The sequence below is a fragment of the Diuraphis noxia genome, unplaced genomic scaffold, assembly GCF_037042655.1.
Source record: "Diuraphis noxia isolate RWA-SAM2 unplaced genomic scaffold, SU_Dnox_SAM2 contig0002, whole genome shotgun sequence".
In the NCBI taxonomy this organism is placed as follows: Eukaryota; Metazoa; Arthropoda; class Insecta; order Hemiptera; family Aphididae; genus Diuraphis; species Diuraphis noxia.
In genome coordinates, this window is record NW_028301712.1 from 50,064,091 (window position 1) to 50,085,037 (window position 20,947).

Here is a 20,947-nt window from a genome sequence, read left to right on the forward strand (position 1 = left end):
CATATTAGGGAATTTCATGTTCCGAAAAAGTAGATTAACACTCACTTAAACTATCTAGAGTAGTTTTGAAGACCGTTTTGATATTGTTCTACATGAAAATTATGAAACAATCAAAATTTGTGTGGAAATCACCATCAACAAGTGTCGATGTATGTCTGCCTAAGATTGTAGTATAAAAAAAAATATTATATATTTTTAATTAATTTTTTTATCGGTATTTTGTACACTGAAAACATGAATAGTTGAGCTAGGTTTGATATTGACATATATTTTCCTTGTACATTGTAATTTCAAAAATATTTTTGAAATTAAAAAAAAAGGTTTCCCGAAATTTAAGTACTAAAATCGTTCATATTAGCGAATTTTATGTGCCAAAAATGTAGATTAACACTCACTTAAACTATCTAGAGAAAGTTTGAAGACCGTTCTGATAAAATTCTACCTGAAAATTGTGAAACAATCAAAATTTGTGTGGAAATCACCATCAACAAGTGTCGATGTATGTCTGCTAAGATTGTAGTATAAAAAAAAATATTATATATTTTTAATTAATTATACTATCGGTATTTTTTACACTGAAAACATGAATAGTTGAGCTAGGTTTGATATTTACATATATTTTCCTTGTACATTGTAATTTCAAAAATATTTTTGAAATTAAAAAAACTGTTTCCCGAAAATTAAGTACTTAAATCGTTCATATTAGCGAATTTTATGTGCCAAAAATGTAGATTAACACTCACTTAAACTATCTAGAGTAGTTTTGAAGCACGTTCTGATAAAATTCTACCTGAAAATTGTGAAACATTCAAAATTTGTGTGGATATGACCATCAACAAGTGTCGATGAATGTCTGCCTGAGATTGTAGTATAAAAAAAAATATTATAAATTTTTAATTAATTTTTTATCGGTATTTTGTACACTGAATACATGAATAGTTGAGCTAGGTTTGATATTGACATATATTTTCCTTGTACATTGTAATTTCAAAAATATTTTTGAAATTAAAAAAACTGTTTCCCGAAATTTAAGTACTTAAATCGTTCATATTAGCGAATTTTATGTGCCAAAAATGTAGATTAACACTCACTTAAACTATCTAGAGTAGTTTTGAAGACCGTTCTGATATTGTTCTACATGAAAATTGTGAAACATTCAAAATTTGAGTGGAAATCACCATCAACAAGTGTCGATGTATGTCTGCCTAAGATTGTAGTATAAAAAAAAATATTATATATTTTTAATTAATATTTTTATTGGTATTTTGTACACTGAAAACATGAATAGTTGAGCTAGGATTGATATTTAAATATATTTTCCTTGTACATTGTAATTTCAAAAACATTTTTAAAATTAAAAAAACTGTTTCCCGAAATTTAAGTACTTAAATCGTTCATATTAGCGAATTTTATGTGGCAAAAATGTAGATTAACACTCACTTAAACTATCTAGAGTAGTTTTGAAGACCGTTCTGTTAAAATTCTACCTGAAAATTTTGAAACATTTAAAATTTGTGTGGATATGACCACCAACAAGTTTCGATGTATGTCTGCCTGAGATTGTCGTATAAAATAAAATATTATATATTTTTAATTAATTTTTTTATCGGTATTTTGTACACTGAAAACATGAATAGTTGAGCTAGGTTTGATATTTACATATAATTTCCTTGTACATTGTAATTTCAAAAATATTTTTGAAATTAAAAAAACTGTTTTCCGAAATTTAAGTACTTAAATCGTTCATATTAGGGAATTTCATGTTCCGAAAAAGTAGATTAACACTCACTTAAACTATCTAGAGTAGTTTTGAAGACCGTTTTGATATTGTTCTACATGAAAATTATGAAACAATCAAAATTTGTGTGGAAATCACCATCAACAAGTGTCGATGTATGTCTGCCTAAGATTGTAGTATAAAAAAAAATATTATATATTTTTAATTAATTTTTTTATCGGTATTTTGTACACTGAAAACATGAATAGTTGAGCTAGGTTTGATATTGACATATATTTTCCTTGTACATTGTAATTTCAAAAATATTTTTGAAATTAAAAAAACTATTTCCCGAAATTTAAGTACTTAAATCGTTCATATTAGCGAATTTTATGTGCCAAAAATGTAGATTAACACTCACTTAAACTATCTAGTGTAGTTTTGAAGACCGTTCTGATAAAATTCTACCTGAAAATTTTGAAACATTCAAAAATTGTGTGGATATGACCACCAACAAGTGTCGATGTATGTCTGCCTGAAATTGTAGTATAAAAAAAAATATTATATATTTTTAATTAATTTTTTTATCGGTATTTTGTACACTGAAAACATGAATACTTGAGCTAGGTTTGATATTGACATATATTTTCCTTGTACATTGTAATTTCAAAAATATTTTTGAAATTAAAAAAACTGTTTCCCGAAATTTAAGTACTTAAATCGTTCATATTAGCGAATTTTATGTGCCAAAAATGTAGATTAACACTCACTTAAACTATCTAGAGTAGTTTTGAAGCACGTTCTGATAAAATTCTACCTGAAAATTGTGAAACATTCAAAATTTGTGTGGATATGACCATCAACAAGTGTCGATGAATGTCTGCCTGAGATTGTAGTATAAAAAAAAATATTATAAATTTTTAATTAATTTTTTATCGGTATTTTGTACACTGAATACATGAATAGTTGAGCTAGGTTTGATATTGACATATATTTTCCTTGTACATTGTAATTTCAAAAATATTTTTGAAATTAAAAAAACTGTTTCCCGAAATTTAAGTACTTAAATCGTTCATATTAGCGAATTTTATGTGCCAAAAATGTAGATTAACACTCACTTAAACTATCTAGAGTAGTTTTGAAGACCGTTCTGATATTGTTCTACATGAAAATTGTGAAACATTCAAAATTTGAGTGGAAATCACCATCAACAAGTGTCGATGTATGTCTGCCTAAGATTGTAGTATAAAAAAAAATATTATATATTTTTAATTAATATTTTTATTGGTATTTTGTACACTGAAAACATGAATAGTTGAGCTAGGATTGATATTTAAATATATTTTCCTTGTACATTGTAATTTCAAAAACATTTTTGAAATTAAAAAAACTGTTTCCCGGAATTTAAGTACTTAAATCGTTCATATTAGCGAATTTTATGTGGCAAAAATGTAGATTAACACTCACTTAAACTATCTAGAGTAGTTTTGAAGACCGTTCTGTTAAAATTCTACCTGAAAATTTTGAAACATTTAAAATTTGTGTGGATATGACCACCAACAAGTTTCGATGTATGTCTGCCTGAGATTGTCGTATAAAATAAAATATTATATATTTTTAATTAATTTTTTTATCGGTATTTTGTACACTGAAAACATGAATAGTTGAGCTAGGTTTGATATTTACATATAATTTCCTTGTACATTGTAATTTCAAAAATATTTTTGAAATTAAAAAAACTGTTTTCCGAAATTTAAGTACTTAAATCGTTCATATTAGGGAATTTCATGTTCCGAAAAAGTAGATTAACACTCACTTAAACTATCTAGAGTAGTTTTGAAGACCGTTCTGTTAAAATTCTACCTGAAGATTTTGAAACATTTAAAATTTGTGTGGATATGACCATCAACAAGTGTCGATGAATGTCTGCCTGAGATTGTAGTATAAAAAAAAATATTATAAATTTTTAATTAATTTTTTATCGGTATTTTGTACACTGAAAACATGAATAGTTGAGCTAGGTTTGATATTGACATATATTTTCCTTGTACATTGTAATTTCAAAAATATTTTTGAAATTAAAAAAACTGTTTCCCGAAATTTAAGTACTTAAATCGTTCATATTAGCGAATTTTATGTGCCAAAAATGTAGATTAACACTCACTTAAACTATCTAGTGTAGTTTTGAAGACCGTTCTGATAAAATTCTACCTGAAAATTATGAAACATTCAAAATTTGTGTGGATATGACCACTAACAAGTGTCGATGTATGTCTGCCTGAGATTGTCGTATAAAATAAAATATTATATATTTTTAATTAATTTTTTTATCGGTATTTTGTACACTGAAAACATGAATAGTTGAGCTAGGTTTGATATTTACAAATAATTTCCTTGTACATTGTAATTTCAAAAATATTTTTGAAATTAAAAAAACTGTTTTCCGAAATTTAAGTACTTAAATCGTTCATATTAGGGAATTTCATGTTCCGAAAAAGTAGATTAACACTCACTTAAACTATCTAGAGTAGTTTTGAAGACCGTTTTGATATTGTTCTACATGAAAATTATGAAACAATCAAAATTTGTGTGGAAATCACCATCAACAAGTGTCGATGTATGTCTGCCTAAGATTGTAGTATAAAAAAAAATATTATATATTTTTAATTAATTTTTTTATCGGTATTTTGTACACTGAAAACATGAATAGTTGAGCTAGGTTTGATATTTACATATAATTTCCTTGTACATTGTAATTTCAAAAATATTTTTGAAATTAAAAAAACTGTTTTCCGAAATTTAAGTACTTAAATCGTTCATATTAGGGAATTTCATGTTCCGAAAAAGTAGATTAACACTCACTTAAACTATCTAGAGTAGTTTTGAAGACCGTTTTGATATTGTTCTACATGAAAATTATGAAACAATCAAAATTTGTGTGGAAATCACCATCAACAAGTGTCGATGTATGTCTGCCTAAGATTGTAGTATAAAAAAAAATATTATATATTTTTAATTAATTTTTTTATCGGTATTTTGTACACTGAAAACATGAATAGTTGAGCTAGGTTTGATATTGACATATATTTTCCTTGTACATTGTAATTTCAAAAATATTTTTGAAATTAAAAAAACTATTTCCCGAAATTTAAGTACTTAAATCGTTCATATTAGCGAATTTTATGTGCCAAAAATGTAGATTAACACTCACTTAAACTATCTAGTGTAGTTTTGAAGACCGTTCTGATAAAATTCTACCTGAAAATTTTGAAACATTCAAAAATTGTGTGGATATGACCACCAACAAGTGTCGATGTATGTCTGCCTGAAATTGTAGTATAAAAAAAAATATTATATATTTTTAATTAATTTTTTTATCGGTATTTTGTACACTGAAAACATGAATACTTGAGCTAGGTTTGATATTGACATATATTTTCCTTGTACATTGTAATTTCAAAAATATTTTTGAAATTAAAAAAACTGTTTCCCGAAATTTAAGTACTTAAATCGTTCATATTAGCGAATTTTATGTGCCAAAAATGTAGATTAACACTCACTTAAACTATCTAGTGTAGTTTTGAAGACCGTTCTGATAAAATTCTACCTGAAAATTTTGAAACATTCAAAATTTGTGTGGATATGACCACCAACAAGTTGCGATGTATGTCTGCCTGAGATTGCAGTAGTATATACAAAAATATTATAAATTTTTAAATAATTTTTTATTGGTATTTTGTACACTGAAAACATGAATAGTTGAGCTAGGTTTGATATTGACATATATTTTCCTTGTACATTGTAATTTCAAAAATATTTTTGAAATTAAAAAAAAAGGTTTCCCGAAATTTAAGTACTTAAATCGTTCATATTAGCGAATTTTATGTGCCAAAAATGTAGATTAACACTCACTTAAACTATCTAGAGAAAGTTTGAAGACCGTTCTGATAAAATTCTACCTGAAAATTGTGAAACAATCAAAATTTGTGTGGAAATCACCATAAACAAGTGTCGATGTATGTCTGCTAAGATTGTAGTATAAAAAAAAATATTATATATTTTTAATTAATTATACTATCGGTATTTTGTACACTGAAAACATGAATAGTTGAGCTAGGTTTGATATTTACATATATTTTCCTTGTACATTGTAATTTCAAAAATATTTTTGAAATTAAAAAAACTGTTTCCCGAAAATTAAGTACTTAAATCGTTCATATTAGCGAATTTTATGTGCCAAAAATGTAGATTAACACTCACTTAAACTATCTAGAGTAGTTTTGAAGCACGTTCTGATAAAATTCTACCTGAAAATTGTGAAACATTCAAAATTTGTGTGGATATGACCATCAACAAGTGTCGATGAATGTCTGCCTGAGATTGTAGTATAAAAAAAAATATTATAAATTTTTAATTAATTTTTTATCGGTATTTTGTACACTGAATACATGAATAGTTGAGCTAGGTTTGATATTGACATATATTTTCCTTGTACATTGTAATTTCAAAAATATTTTTGAAATTAAAAAAACTGTTTCCCGAAATTTAAGTACTTAAATCGTTCATATTAGCGAATTTTATGTGCCAAAAATGTAGATTAACACTCACTTAAACTATCTAGAGTAGTTTTGAAGACCGTTCTGATATTGTTCTACATGAAAATTGTGAAACATTCAAAATTTGAGTGGAAATCACCATCAACAAGTGTCGATGTATGTCTGCCTAAGATTGTAGTATAAAAAAAAATATTATATATTTTTAATTAATATTTTTATTGGTATTTTGTACACTGAAAACATGAATAGTTGAGCTAGGATTGATATTTAAATATATTTTCCTTGTACATTGTAATTTCAAAAACATTTTTGAAATTAAAAAAACTGTTTCCCGAAATTTAAGTACTTAAATCGTTCATATTAGCGAATTTTATGTGGCAAAAATGTAGATTAACACTCACTTAAACTATCTAGAGTAGTTTTGAAGACCGTTCTGTTAAAATTCTACCTGAAAATTTTGAAACATTTAAAATTTGTGTGGATATGACCACCAACAAGTTTCGATGTATGTCTGCCTGAGATTGTCGTATAAAATAAAATATTATATATTTTTAATTAATTTTTTTATCGGTATTTTGTACACTGAAAACATGAATAGTTGAGCTAGGTTTGATATTTACATATAATTTCCTTGTACATTGTAATTTCAAAAATATTTTTGAAATTAAAAAAACTGTTTTCCGAAATTTAAGTACTTAAATCGTTCATATTAGGGAATTTCATGTTCCGAAAAAGTAGATTAACACTCACTTAAACTATCTAGAGTAGTTTTGAAGACCGTTTTGATATTGTTCTACATGAAAATTATGAAACAATCAAAATTTGTGTGAAATCACCATCAACAAGTGTCGATGTATGTCTGCCTAAGATTGTAGTATAAAAAAAAATATTATATATTTTTAATTAATTTTTTTATCGGTATTTTGTACACTGAAAACATGAATAGTTGAGCTAGGTTTGATATTGACATATATTTTCCTTGTACATTGTAATTTCAAAAATATTTTTGAAATTAAAAAAACTATTTCCCGAAATTTAAGTACTTAAATCGTTCATATTAGCGAATTTTATGTGCCAAAAATGTAGATTAACACTCACTTAAACTATCTAGTTTAGTTTTGAAGACCGTTCTGATAAAATTCTACCTGAAAATTTTGAAACATTCAAAAATTGTGTGGATATGACCACCAACAAGTGTCGATGTATGTCTGCCTGAAATTGTAGTATAAAAAAAAATATTATATATTTTTAATTAATTTTTTTATCGGTATTTTGTACACTGAAAACATGAATACTTGAGCTAGGTTTGATATTGACATATATTTTCCTTGTACATTGTAATTTCAAAAATATTTTTGAAATTAAAAAAACTGTTTCCCGAAATTTAAGTACTTAAATCGTTCATATTAGCGAATTTTATGTGCCAAAAATGTAGATTAACACTCACTTAAACTATCTAGAGTAGTTTTGAAGCACGTTCTGATAAAATTCTACCTGAAAATTGTGAAACATTCAAAATTTGTGTGGATATGACCATCAACAAGTGTCGATGAATGTCTGCCTGAGATTGTAGTATAAAAAAAAATATTATAAATTTTTAATTAATTTTTTATCGGTATTTTGTACACTGAATACATGAATAGTTGAGCTAGGTTTGATATTGACATATATTTTCCTTGTACATTGTAATTTCAAAAATATTTTTGAAATTAAAAAAACTGTTTCCCGAAATTTAAGTACTTAAATCGTTCATATTAGCGAAATTTATGTGCCAAAAATGTAGATTAACACTCACTTAAACTATCTAGAGTAGTTTTGAAGACCGTTCTGATATTGTTCTACATGAAAATTGTGAAACATTCAAAATTTGAGTGGAAATCAGCATCAACAAGTGTCGATGTATGTCTGCCTGAGATTGTAGTATAAAATAAAATATTATATATTTTTAATTAATATTTTTATTGGTATTTTGTACACTGAAAACATGAATAGTTGAGCTAGGATTGATATTTAAATATATTTTCCTTGTACATTGTAATTTCAAAAACATTTTTGAAATTAAAAAAACTGTTTCCCGAAATTTAAGTACTTAAATCGTTCATATTAGCGAATTTTATGTGGCAAAAATGTAGATTAACACTCACTTAAACTATCTAGAGTAGTTTTGAAGACCGTTCTGTTAAAATTCTACCTGAAAATTTTGAAACATTTAAAATTTGTGTGGATATGACCACCAACAAGTTTCGATGTATGTCTGCCTGAGATTGTCGTATAAAATAAAATATTATATATTTTTAATTAATTTTTTTATCGGTATTTTGTACACTGAAAACATGAATAGTTGAGCTAGGTTTGATATTTACATATAATTTCCTTGTACATTGTAATTTCAAAAATATTTTTGAAATTAAAAAAACTGTTTTCCGAAATTTAAGTACTTAAATCGTTCATATTAGGGAATTTCATGTTCCGAAAAAGTAGATTAACACTCACTTAAACTATCTAGAGTAGTTTTGAAGACCGTTCTGTTAAAATTCTACCTGAAGATTTTGAAACATTTAAAATTTGTGTGGATATGACCACCAACAAGTTGCGATGTATGTCTGCCTGAGATTGTACTATATACAAAAATATTATAAATATTTAAATAATTTTTTATTGGTATTTTGTACACTGAAAACATGAATAGTTGAGCTAGGTTTGATATTGACATATATTTTCCTTGTACATTGTAATTTCAAAAATATTTTTGAAATTAAAAAAAAAAGTTTCCCGAAATTTAAGTACTTAAATCGTTCGTATTAGCGAATTTTATGTGCCAAAAATGTAGATTAACACTCACTTAAACTATCTAGAGTAGTTTTGAAGCCCGTTCTGATAAAATTCTACCTGAAAATTGTGAAACATTCAAAATTTGTGTGGATATGACCATCAACAAGTGTCGATGAATGTCTGCCTGAGATTGTAGTATAAAAAAAAATATTATAAATTTTTAATTAATTTTTTATCGGTATTTTGTACACTGAAAACATGAATAGTTGAGCTAGGTTTGATATTGACATATATTTTCCTTGTACATTGTAATTTCAAAAATATTTTTGAAATTAAAAAAACTGTTTCCCGAAATTTAAGTACTTAAATCGTTCATATTAGCGAATTTTATGTGTCAAAAATGTAGATTAACACTCACTTAAACTATCTAGAGAAGGTTTGAAGACCGTTCTGATAAAATTCTACCTGAAAATTGTGAAACAACCAAAATTTGTGTGGAAATCACCATCAACAAGTGTCGATGTATGTCTGCTAAGATTGTAGTATAAAATAAAATATTATATATTTTTAATTAATTTTTTTATCGGTATTTTTTACACTGAAAACATGAATAGTTGAGCTAGGTTTGATATTGACATATATTTTCCTTGTACATTGTAATTTCAAAAATATTTTTGAAATTAAAAAAACTGTTTCCCGAAATTTAAGTACTTAAATCGTTCATATTAGCGAATTTTATGTGCCAAAAATGTAGATTAACACTCACTTAAACTATCTAGTGTAGTTTTGAAGACCGTTCTGATAAAATTCTACCTGAAAATTATGAAACATTCAAAATTTGTGTGGATATGACCACTAACAAGTGTCGATGTATGTCTGCCTGAGATTGTCGTATAAAATAAAATATTATATATTTTTAATTAATTTTTTTATCGGTATTTTGTACACTGAAAACATGAATAGTTGAGCTAGGTTTGATATTTACATATAATTTCCTTGTACATTGTAATTTCAAAAATATTTTTGAAATTAAAAAAAAAAGTTTCCCGAAATTTAAGTACTTAAATCGTTCGTATTAGCGAATTTTATGTGCCAAAAATGTAGATTAACACTCACTTAAACTATCTAGAGTAGTTTTGAAGCCCGTTCTGATAAAATTCTACCTGAAAATTGTGAAACATTCAAAATTTGTGTGGATATGACCATCAACAAGTGTCGATGAATGTCTGCCTAAGATTGTAGTATAAAAAAAAATATTATATATTTTTAATTAATTTTTTTATCGGTATTTTGTACACTGAAAACATGAATAGTTGAGCTAGGTTTGATATTGACATATATTTTCCTTGTACATTGTAATTTCAAAAATATTTTTGAAATTAAAAAAACTATTTCCCGAAATTTAAGTACTTAAATCGTTCATATTAGCGAATTTTATGTGCCAAAAATGTAGATTAACACTCACTTAAACTATCTAGTGTAGTTTTGAAGACCGTTCTGATAAAATTCTACCTGAAAATTTTGAAACATTCAAAAATTGTGTGGATATGACCACCAACAAGTGTCGATGTATGTCTGCCTGAAATTGTAGTATAAAAAAAAATATTATATATTTTTAATTAATTTTTTTATCGGTATTTTGTACACTGAAAACATGAATACTTGAGCTAGGTTTGATATTGACATATATTTTCCTTGTACATTGTAATTTCAAAAATATTTTTGAAATTAAAAAAACTGTTTCCCGAAATTTAAGTACTTAAATCGTTCATATTAGCGAATTTTATGTGCCAAAAATGTAGATTAACACTCACTTAAACTATCTAGTGTAGTTTTGAAGACCGTTCTGATAAAATTCTACCTGAAAATTTTGAAACATTCAAAATTTGTGTGGATATGACCACCAACAAGTTGCGATGTATGTCTGCCTGAGATTGCAGTAGTATATACAAAAATATTATATATTTTTAATTAATTATACTATCGGTATTTTGTACACTGAAAACATGAATAGTTGAGCTAGGTTTGATATTTACATATATTTTCCTTGTACATTGTAATTTCAAAAATATTTTTGAAATTAAAAAAAAAGGTTTCCCGAAATTTAAGTACTTAAATCGTTCATATTAGCGAATTTTATGTGCCAAAAATGTAGATTAACACTCACTTAAACTATCTAGAGAAAGTTTGAAGACCGTTCTGATAAAATTCTACCTGAAAATTGTGAAACAATCAAAATTTGTGTGGAAATCACCATCAACAAGTGTCGATGTATGTCTGCTAAGATTGTAGTATAAAAAAAAATATTATATATTTTTAATTAATTATACTATCGGTATTTTGTACACTGAAAACATGAATAGTTGAGCTAGGTTTGATATTGACATATATTTTCCTTGTACATTGTAATTTCAAAAATATTTTTGAAATTAAAAAAACTGTTTCCCGAAATTTAAGTACTTAAATCGTTCATATTAGCGAATTTTATGTGCCAAAAATGTAGATTAACACTCACTTAAACTATCTAGAGTAGTTTTGAAGACCGTTCTGATATTGTTCTACATGAAAATTGTGAAACATTCAAAATTTGAGTGGAAATCACCATCAACAAGTGTCGATGTATGTCTGCCTAAGATTGTAGTATAAAAAAAAATATTATATATTTTTAATTAATATTTTTATTGGTATTTTGTACACTGAAAACATGAATAGTTGAGCTAGGATTGATATTTAAATATATTTTCCTTGTACATTGTAATTTCAAAAACATTTTTGAAATTAAAAAAACTGTTTCCCGAAATTTAAGTACTTAAATCGTTCATATTAGCGAATTTTATGTGGCAAAAATGTAGATTAACACTCACTTAAACTATCTAGAGTAGTTTTGAAGACCGTTCTGTTAAAATTCTACCTGAAAATTTTGAAACATTTAAAATTTGTGTGGATATGACCACCAACAAGTTTCGATGTATGTCTGCCTGAGATTGTCGTATAAAATAAAATATTATATATTTTTAATTAATTTTTTTATCGGTATTTTGTACACTGAAAACATGAATAGTTGAGCTAGGTTTGATATTTACATATAATTTCCTTGTACATTGTAATTTCAAAAATATTTTTGAAATTAAAAAAACTGTTTTCCGAAATTTAAGTACTTAAATCGTTCATATTAGGGAATTTCATGTTCCGAAAAAGTAGATTAACACTCACTTAAACTATCTAGAGTAGTTTTGAAGACCGTTCTGTTAAAATTCTACCTGAAGATTTTGAAACATTTAAAATTTGTGTGGATATGACCACCAACAAGTTGCGATGTATGTCTGCCTGAGATTGTACTATATACAAAAATATTATAAATATTTAAATAATTTTTTATTGGTATTTTGTACACTGAAAACATGAATAGATGAGGTAGGTTTGATATTGACATATATTTTCCTTGTACATTGTAATTTCAAAAATATTTTTGAAATTAAAAAAAAAAGTTTCCCGAAATTTAAGTACTTAAATCGTTCGTATTAGCGAATTTTATGTGCCAAAAATGTAGATTAACACTCACTTAAACTATCTAGAGTAGTTTTGAAGCCCGTTCTGATAAAATTCTACCTGAAAATTGTGAAACATTCAAAATTTGTGTGGATATGACCATCATCAAGTGTCGATGAATGTCTGCCTGAGATTGTAGTATAAAAAAAAATATTATAAATTTTTAATTAATTTTTTATCGGTATTTTGTACACTGAAAACATGAATAGTTGAGCTAGGTTTGATATTGACATATATTTTCCTTGTACATTGTAATTTCAAAAATATTTTTGAAATTAAAAAAACTGTTTCCCGAAATTTAAGTACTTAAATCGTTCATATTAGCGAATTTTATGTGCCAAAAATGTAGATTAACACTCACTTAAACTATCTAGAGTAGTTTTGAAGACCGTTCTGATATTGTTCTACATGAAAATTGTGAAACATTCAAAATTTGAGTGGAAATCACCATCAACAAGTGTCGATGTATGTCTGCCTAAGATTGTAGTATAAAAAAAAATATTATATATTTTTAATTAATTATACTTTCGGTATTTTGTACACTGAAAACATGAATAGTTGAGCTAGGTTTGATATTTACATATATTTTCTTTGTACATTGTAATTTCAAAAATATTTTTGAAATTAAAAAAACTGTTTCCCGAAATTTAAGTACTTAAATCGTTCATATTAGCGAATTTTATGTGTCAAAAATGTAGATTAACACTCACTTAAACTATCTAGAGAAGGTTTGAAGACCGTTCTGATAAAATTCTACCTGAAAATTGTGAAACAACCAAAATTTGTGTGGAAATCACCATCAACAAGTGTCGATGTATGTCTGCTAAGATTGTAGTATAAAATAAAATATTATATATTTTTAATTAATTTTTTTATCGGTATTTTTTACACTGAAAACATGAATAGTTGAGCTAGGTTTGATATTGACATATATTTTCCTTGTACATTGTAATTTCAAAAATATTTTTGAAATTAAAAAAACTGTTTCCCGAAATTTAAGTACTTAAATCGTTCATATTAGCGAATTTTATGTGCCAAAAATGTAGATTAACACTCACTTAAACTATCTAGTGTAGTTTTGAAGACCGTTCTGATAAAATTCTACCTGAAAATTATGAAACATTCAAAATTTGTGTGGATATGACCACTAACAAGTGTCGATGTATGTCTGCCTGAGATTGTCGTATAAAATAAAATATTATATATTTTTAATTAATTTTTTTATCGGTATTTTGTACACTGAAAACATGAATAGTTGAGCTAGGTTTGATATTTACATATAATTTCCTTGTACATTGTAATTTCAAAAATATTTTTGAAATTAAAAAAACTGTTTTCCGAAATTTAAGTACTTAAATCGTTCATATTAGGGAATTTCATGTTCCGAAAAAGTAGATTAACACTCACTTAAACTATCTAGTGTAGTTTTGAAGACCGTTCTGATAAAATTCTACCTGAAAATTTTGAAACATTCAAAAATTTTGTGGATATGACCACCAACAAGTGTCGATGTATGTCTGCCTGAAATTGTAGTATAAAAAAAAATATTATATATTTTTAATTAATTTTTTTATCGGTATTTTGTACACTGAAAACATGAATACTTGAGCTAGGTTTGATATTGACATATATTTTCCTTGTACATTGTAATTTCAAAAATATTTTTGAAATTAAAAAAACTGTTTCCCGAAATTTAAGTACTTAAATCGTTCATATTAGCGAATTTTATGTGCCAAAAATGTAGATTAACACTCACTTAAACTATCTAGTGTAGTTTTGAAGACCGTTCTGATAAAATTCTACCTGAAAATTTTGAAACATTCAAAATTTGTGTGGATATGACCACCAACAAGTTGCGATGTATGTCTGCCTGAGATTGCAGTAGTATATACAAAAATATTATAAATTTTTAAATAATTTTTTATTGGTATTTTGTACACTGAAAACATGAATAGTTGAGCTAGGTTTGATATTGACATATATTTTCCTTGTACATTGTAATTTCAAAAATATTTTTGAAATTAAAAAAAAAGGTTTCCCGAAATTTAAGTACTTAAATCGTTCATATTAGCGAATTTTATGTGCCAAAAATGTAGATTAACACTCACTTAAACTATCTAGAGAAAGTTTGAAGACCGTTCTGATAAAATTCTACCTGAAAATTGTGAAACAATCAAAATTTGTGTGGAAATCACCATCAACAAGTGTCGATGTATGTCTGCATAAGATCGTAGTATAAAAAAAAATATTATATATTTTTAATTAATTTTTTTATTGGTATTTTGTACACTGAAAACATGAATAGTTGAGCTAGGATTGATATTTAAATATATTTTCCTTGTACATTGTAATTTCAAAAACATTTTTGAAATTAAAAAAACTGTTTCCCGAAATTTAAGTACTTAAATCGTTCATATTAGCGAATTTTATGTGCCAAAAATGTAGATTAACACTCACTTAAACTATCTAGAGTAGTTTTGAAGACCGTTCTGTTAAAATTCTACCTGAAGATTTTGAAACATTTAAAATTTGTGTGGATATGACCACCAACAAGTTTCGATGTATGTCTGCCTGAGATTGTAGTATAAAATAAAATATTATATATTTTTAATTAATTTTTTTATCGGTATTTTGTACACTGAAAACATGAATAGTTGAGCTAGGTTTGATATTGACATATATTTTCCTTGTACATTGTAATTTCAAAAATATTTTTGAAATTAAAAAAAATGTTTGCCGAAATTTAAGTACTTAAATCGTTCATATTAGCGAATTTTATGTGCCAAAAATGTAGATTAACACTCACTTAAACTATCTAGAGTAGTTTTGAAGACCGTTTTGTTAAAATTCTACCTGAAGATTTTGAAACATTTAAAATTTGTGTGGATATGACCACCAACAAGTTTCGATGTATGTCTGCCTGAGATTGTAGTATAAAATTAAATATTATATATTTTTAATTAATTTTTTTATCGGTATTTTGTACACTGAAAACATGAATAGTTGAGCTAGGTTTGATATTGACATATATTTTCCTTGTACATTGTAATTTCAAAAATATTTTTGAAATTAAAAAAAAAGGTTTCCCGAAATTTAACTACTTAAATCGTTCGTATTAGCTAATTTTATGTGCCAAAAATGTAGATTAACACTCACTTAAACTATCTAGAGTAGTTTTGAAGCCCGTTCTGATAAAATTCTACCTGAAAATTGTGAAACATTCAAAATTTGTGTGGATATGACCATCAACAAGTGTCGATGAATGTCTGCCTGAGATTGTAGTATAAAAAAAAATATTATAAATTTTTAATTAATTTTTTATCGGTATTTTGTACACTGAAAACATGAATAGTTGAGCTAGGTTTGATATTGACATATATTTTCCTTGTACATTGTAATTTCAAAAATATTTTTGAAATTAAAAAAACTGTTTCCCGAAATTTAAGTACTTAAATCGTTCATATTAGCGAATTTTATGTGCCAAAAATGTAGATTAACACTCACTTAAACTATCTAGAGAAGGTTTGAAGACCGTTCTGTTAAAATTCTACCTGAAGATTTTGAAACATTTAAAATTTGTGTGGATATGACCACCAACAAGTTTCGATGTATGTCTGCCTGAGATTGTAGTATAAAATAAAATATTATATATTTTTAATTAATTTTTTTATCGGTATTTTGTACACTGAAAACATGAATAGTTGAGCTAGGTTTGATATTGACATATATTTTCCTTGTACATTGTAATTTCAAAAATATTTTTGAAATTAAAAAAAAAGGTTTCCCGAAATTTAAGTACTTAAATCGTTCATATTAGCGAATTTTATGTGCCAAAAATGTAGATTAACACTCACTTAAACTATCTAGAGTAGTTTTGAAGACCGTTTTGTTAAAATTCTACCTGAAGATTTTGAAACATTTAAAATTTGTGTGGATATGACCACCAACAAGTGTCGATGTATGTCTGCCTAAGATTGTATTATAAAAAAATTATTATATATTTTTAATTAATTTTTTATCGGTATTTTGTACACTGAAAACATGAATAGTTGAGCTAGGTTTGATATTGACATATATTTTCCTTGTACATTGTAATTTCAAAAATATTTTTGAAATTAAAAAAACTGTTTTCCGAAATTTAAGTACTTAAATCGTTCATATTAGGGAATTTCATGTTCCGAAAAAGTAGATTAACACTCACTTAAACTATCTAGAGTAGTTTTGAAGACCGTTCTGATATTGTTCTACATGAAAATTATGAAACAATCAAAATTTGTGTGGAAATCACCATCAACAAGTGTCGATGTATGTCTGCCTAAGATTGTAGTATAAAAAAAAATATTATATATTTTTAATTAATTATACTTTCGGTATTTTGTACACTGAAAACATGAATAGTTGAGCTAGGTTTGATATTTACATATATTTTCTTTGTACATTGTAATTTCAAAAATATTTTTGAAATTAAAAAAACTGTTTCCCGAAATTTAAGTACTTAAATCGTTCATATTAGCGAATTTTATGTGTCAAAAATGTAGATTAACACTCACTTAAACTATCTAGAGAAGGTTTGAAGACCGTTCTGATAAAATTCTACCTGAAAATTGTGAAACAACCAAAATTTGTGTGGAAATCACCATCAACAAGTGTCGATGTATGTCTGCTAAGATTGTAGTATAAAATAAAATATTATATATTTTTAATTAATTTTTTTATCGGTATTTTTTACACTGAAAACATGAATAGTTGAGCTAGGTTTGATATTGACATATATTTTCCTTGTACATTGTAATTTCAAAAATATTTTTGAAATTAAAAAAACTGTTTCCCGAAATTTAAGTACTTAAATCGTTCATATTAGCGAATTTTATGTGCCAAAAATGTAGATTAACACTCACTTAAACTATCTAGTGTAGTTTTGAAGACCGTTCTGATAAAATTCTACCTGAAAATTATGAAACATTCAAAATTTGTGTGGATATGACCACTAACAAGTGTCGATGTATGTCTGCCTGAGATTGTCGTATAAAATAAAATATTATATATTTTTAATTAATTTTTTTATCGGTATTTTGTACACTGAAAACATGAATAGTTGAGCTAGGTTTGATATTTACATATAATTTCCTTGTACATTGTAATTTCAAAAATATTTTTGAAATTAAAAAAACTGTTTTCCGAAATTTAAGTACTTAAATCGTTCATATTAGGGAATTTCATGTTCCGAAAAAGTAGATTAACACTCACTTAAACTATCTAGTGTAGTTTTGAAGACCGTTCTGATAAAATTCTACCTGAAAATTTTGAAACATTCAAAAATTTTGTGGATATGACCACCAACAAGTGTCGATGTATGTCTGCCTGAAATTGTAGTATAAAAAAAAATATTATATATTTTTAATTAATTTTTTTATCGGTATTTTGTACACTGAAAACATGAATACTTGAGCTAGGTTTGATATTGACATATATTTTCCTTGTACATTGTAATTTCAAAAATATTTTTGAAATTAAAAAAACTGTTTCCCGAAATTTAAGTACTTAAATCGTTCATATTAGCGAATTTTATGTGCCAAAAATGTAGATTAACACTCACTTAAACTATCTAGTGTAGTTTTGAAGACCGTTCTGATAAAATTCTACCTGAAAATTTTGAAACATTCAAAATTTGTGTGGATATGACCACCAACAAGTTGCGATGTATGTCTGCCTGAGATTGCAGTAGTATATACAAAAATATTATAAATTTTTAAATAATTTTTTATTGGTATTTTGTACACTGAAAACATGAATAGTTGAGCTAGGTTTGATATTGACATATATTTTCCTTGTACATTGTAATTTCAAAAATATTTTTGAAATTAAAAAAAAAGGTTTCCCGAAATTTAAGTACTTAAATCGTTCATATTAGCGAATTTTATGTGCCAAAAATGTAGATTAACACTCACTTAAACTATCTAGAGAAAGTTTGAAGACCGTTCTGATAAAATTCTACCTGAAAATTGTGAAACAATCAAAATTTGTGTGGAAATCACCATCAACAAGTGTCGATGTATGTCTGCATAAGATCGTAGTATAAAAAAAAATATTATATATTTTTAATTAATTTTTTTATTGGTATTTTGTACACTGAAAACATGAATAGTTGAGCTAGGATTGATATTTAAATATATTTTCCTTGTACATTGTAATTTCAAAAACATTTTTGAAATTAAAAAAACTGTTTCCCGAAATTTAAGTACTTAAATCGTTCATATTAGCGAATTTTATGTGCCAAAAATGTAGATTAACACTCACTTAAACTATCTAGAGTAGTTTTGAAGACCGTTCTGTTAAAATTCTACCTGAAGATTTTGAAACATTTAAAATTTGTGTGGATATGACCACCAACAAGTTTCGATGTATGTCTGCCTGAGATTGTAGTATAAAATAAAATATTATATATTTTTAATTAATTTTTTTATCGGTATTTTGTACACTGAAAACATGAATAGTTGAGCTAGGTTTGATATTGACATATATTTTCCTTGTACATTGTAATTTCAAAAATATTTTTGAAATTAAAAAAAATGTTTGCCGAAATTTAAGTACTTAAATCGTTCATATTAGCGAATTTTATGTGCCAAAAATGTAGATTAACACTCACTTAAACTATCTAGAGTAGTTTTGAAGACCGTTTTGTTAAAATTCTACCTGAAGATTTTGAAACATTTAAAATTTGTGTGGATATGACCACCAACCAATTTCGATGTATGTCTGCCTGAGATTGTAGTATAAAATTAAATATTATATATTTTTAATTAATTTTTTTATCGGTATTTTGTACACTGAAAACATGAATAGTTGAGCTAGGTTTGATATTGACATATATTTTCCTTGTACATTGTAATTTCAAAAATATTTTTGAAATTAAAAAAAAAGGTTTCCCGAAATTTAACTACTTAAATCGTTCGTATTAGCTAATTTTATGTGCCAAAAATGTAGATTAACACTCACTTAAACTATCTAGAGTAGTTTTGAAGCCCGTTCTGATAAAATTCTACCTGAAAATTGTGAAACATTCAAAATTTGTGTGGATATGACCATCAACAAGTGTCGATGAATGTCTGCCTGAGATTGTAGTATAAAAAAAAATATTATAAATTTTTAATTAATTTTTTATCGGTATTTTGTACACTGAAAACATGAATAGTTGAGCTAGGTTTGATATTGACATATATTTTCCTTGTACATTGTAATTTCAAAAATATTTTTGAAATTAAAAAAACTGTTTCCCGAAATTTAAGTACTTAAATCGTTCATATTAGCGAATTTTATGTGCCAAAAATGTAGATTAACACTCACTTAAACTATCTAGAGAAGGTTTGAAGACCGTTCTGTTAAAATTCTACCTGAAGATTTTGAAACATTTAAAATTTGTGTGGATATGACCACCAACAAGTTTCGATGTATGTCTGCCTGAGATTGTAGTATAAAATAAAATATTATATATTTTTAATTAATTTTTTTATCGGTATTTTGTACACTGAAAACATGAATAGTTGAGCTAGGTTTGATATTGACATATATTTTCCTTGTACATTGTAATTTCAAAAATATTTTTGAAATTAAAAAAAAAGGTTTCCCGAAATTTAAGTACTTAAATCGTTCATATTAGCGAATTTTATGTGCCAAAAATGTAGATTAACACTCACTTAAACTATCTAGAGTAGTTTTGAAGACCGTTTTGTTAAAATTCTACCTGAAGATTTTGAAACATTTAAAATTTGTGTGGATATGACCACCAACAAGTGTCGATGTATGTCTGCCTAAGATTGTATTATAAAAAAATTATTATATATTTTTAATTAATTTTTTATCGGTATTTTGTACACTGAAAACATGAATAGTTGAGCTAGGTTTGATATTGACATATATTTTCCTTGTACATTGTAATTTCAAAAATATTTTTGAAATTAAAAAAACTGTTTTCCGAAATTTAAGTACTTAAATCGTTCATATTAGGGAATTTCATGTTCCGAAAAAGTAGATTAACACTCACTTAAACTATCTAGAGTAGTTTTGAAGACCGTTCTGATATTGTTCTACATGAAAATTATGAAACAATCAAAATTTGTGTGGAAATCACCATCAACAAGTGTCGATGTATGTCTGCCTAAGATTGTAGTATATACAAAAATATTATAAATTTTTAAATAATTTTTTTATCGGTATTTTGTACACTGAAAACATGAATTGTTGAGCTAGGTTTGATATTGACATATATTTTCCTTGTACATTGTAATTTCAAAAATATTTTTGAAATTAAAAAAACTGTTTCCCGAAATTTAAGTACTTAAATCGTTCATATTAG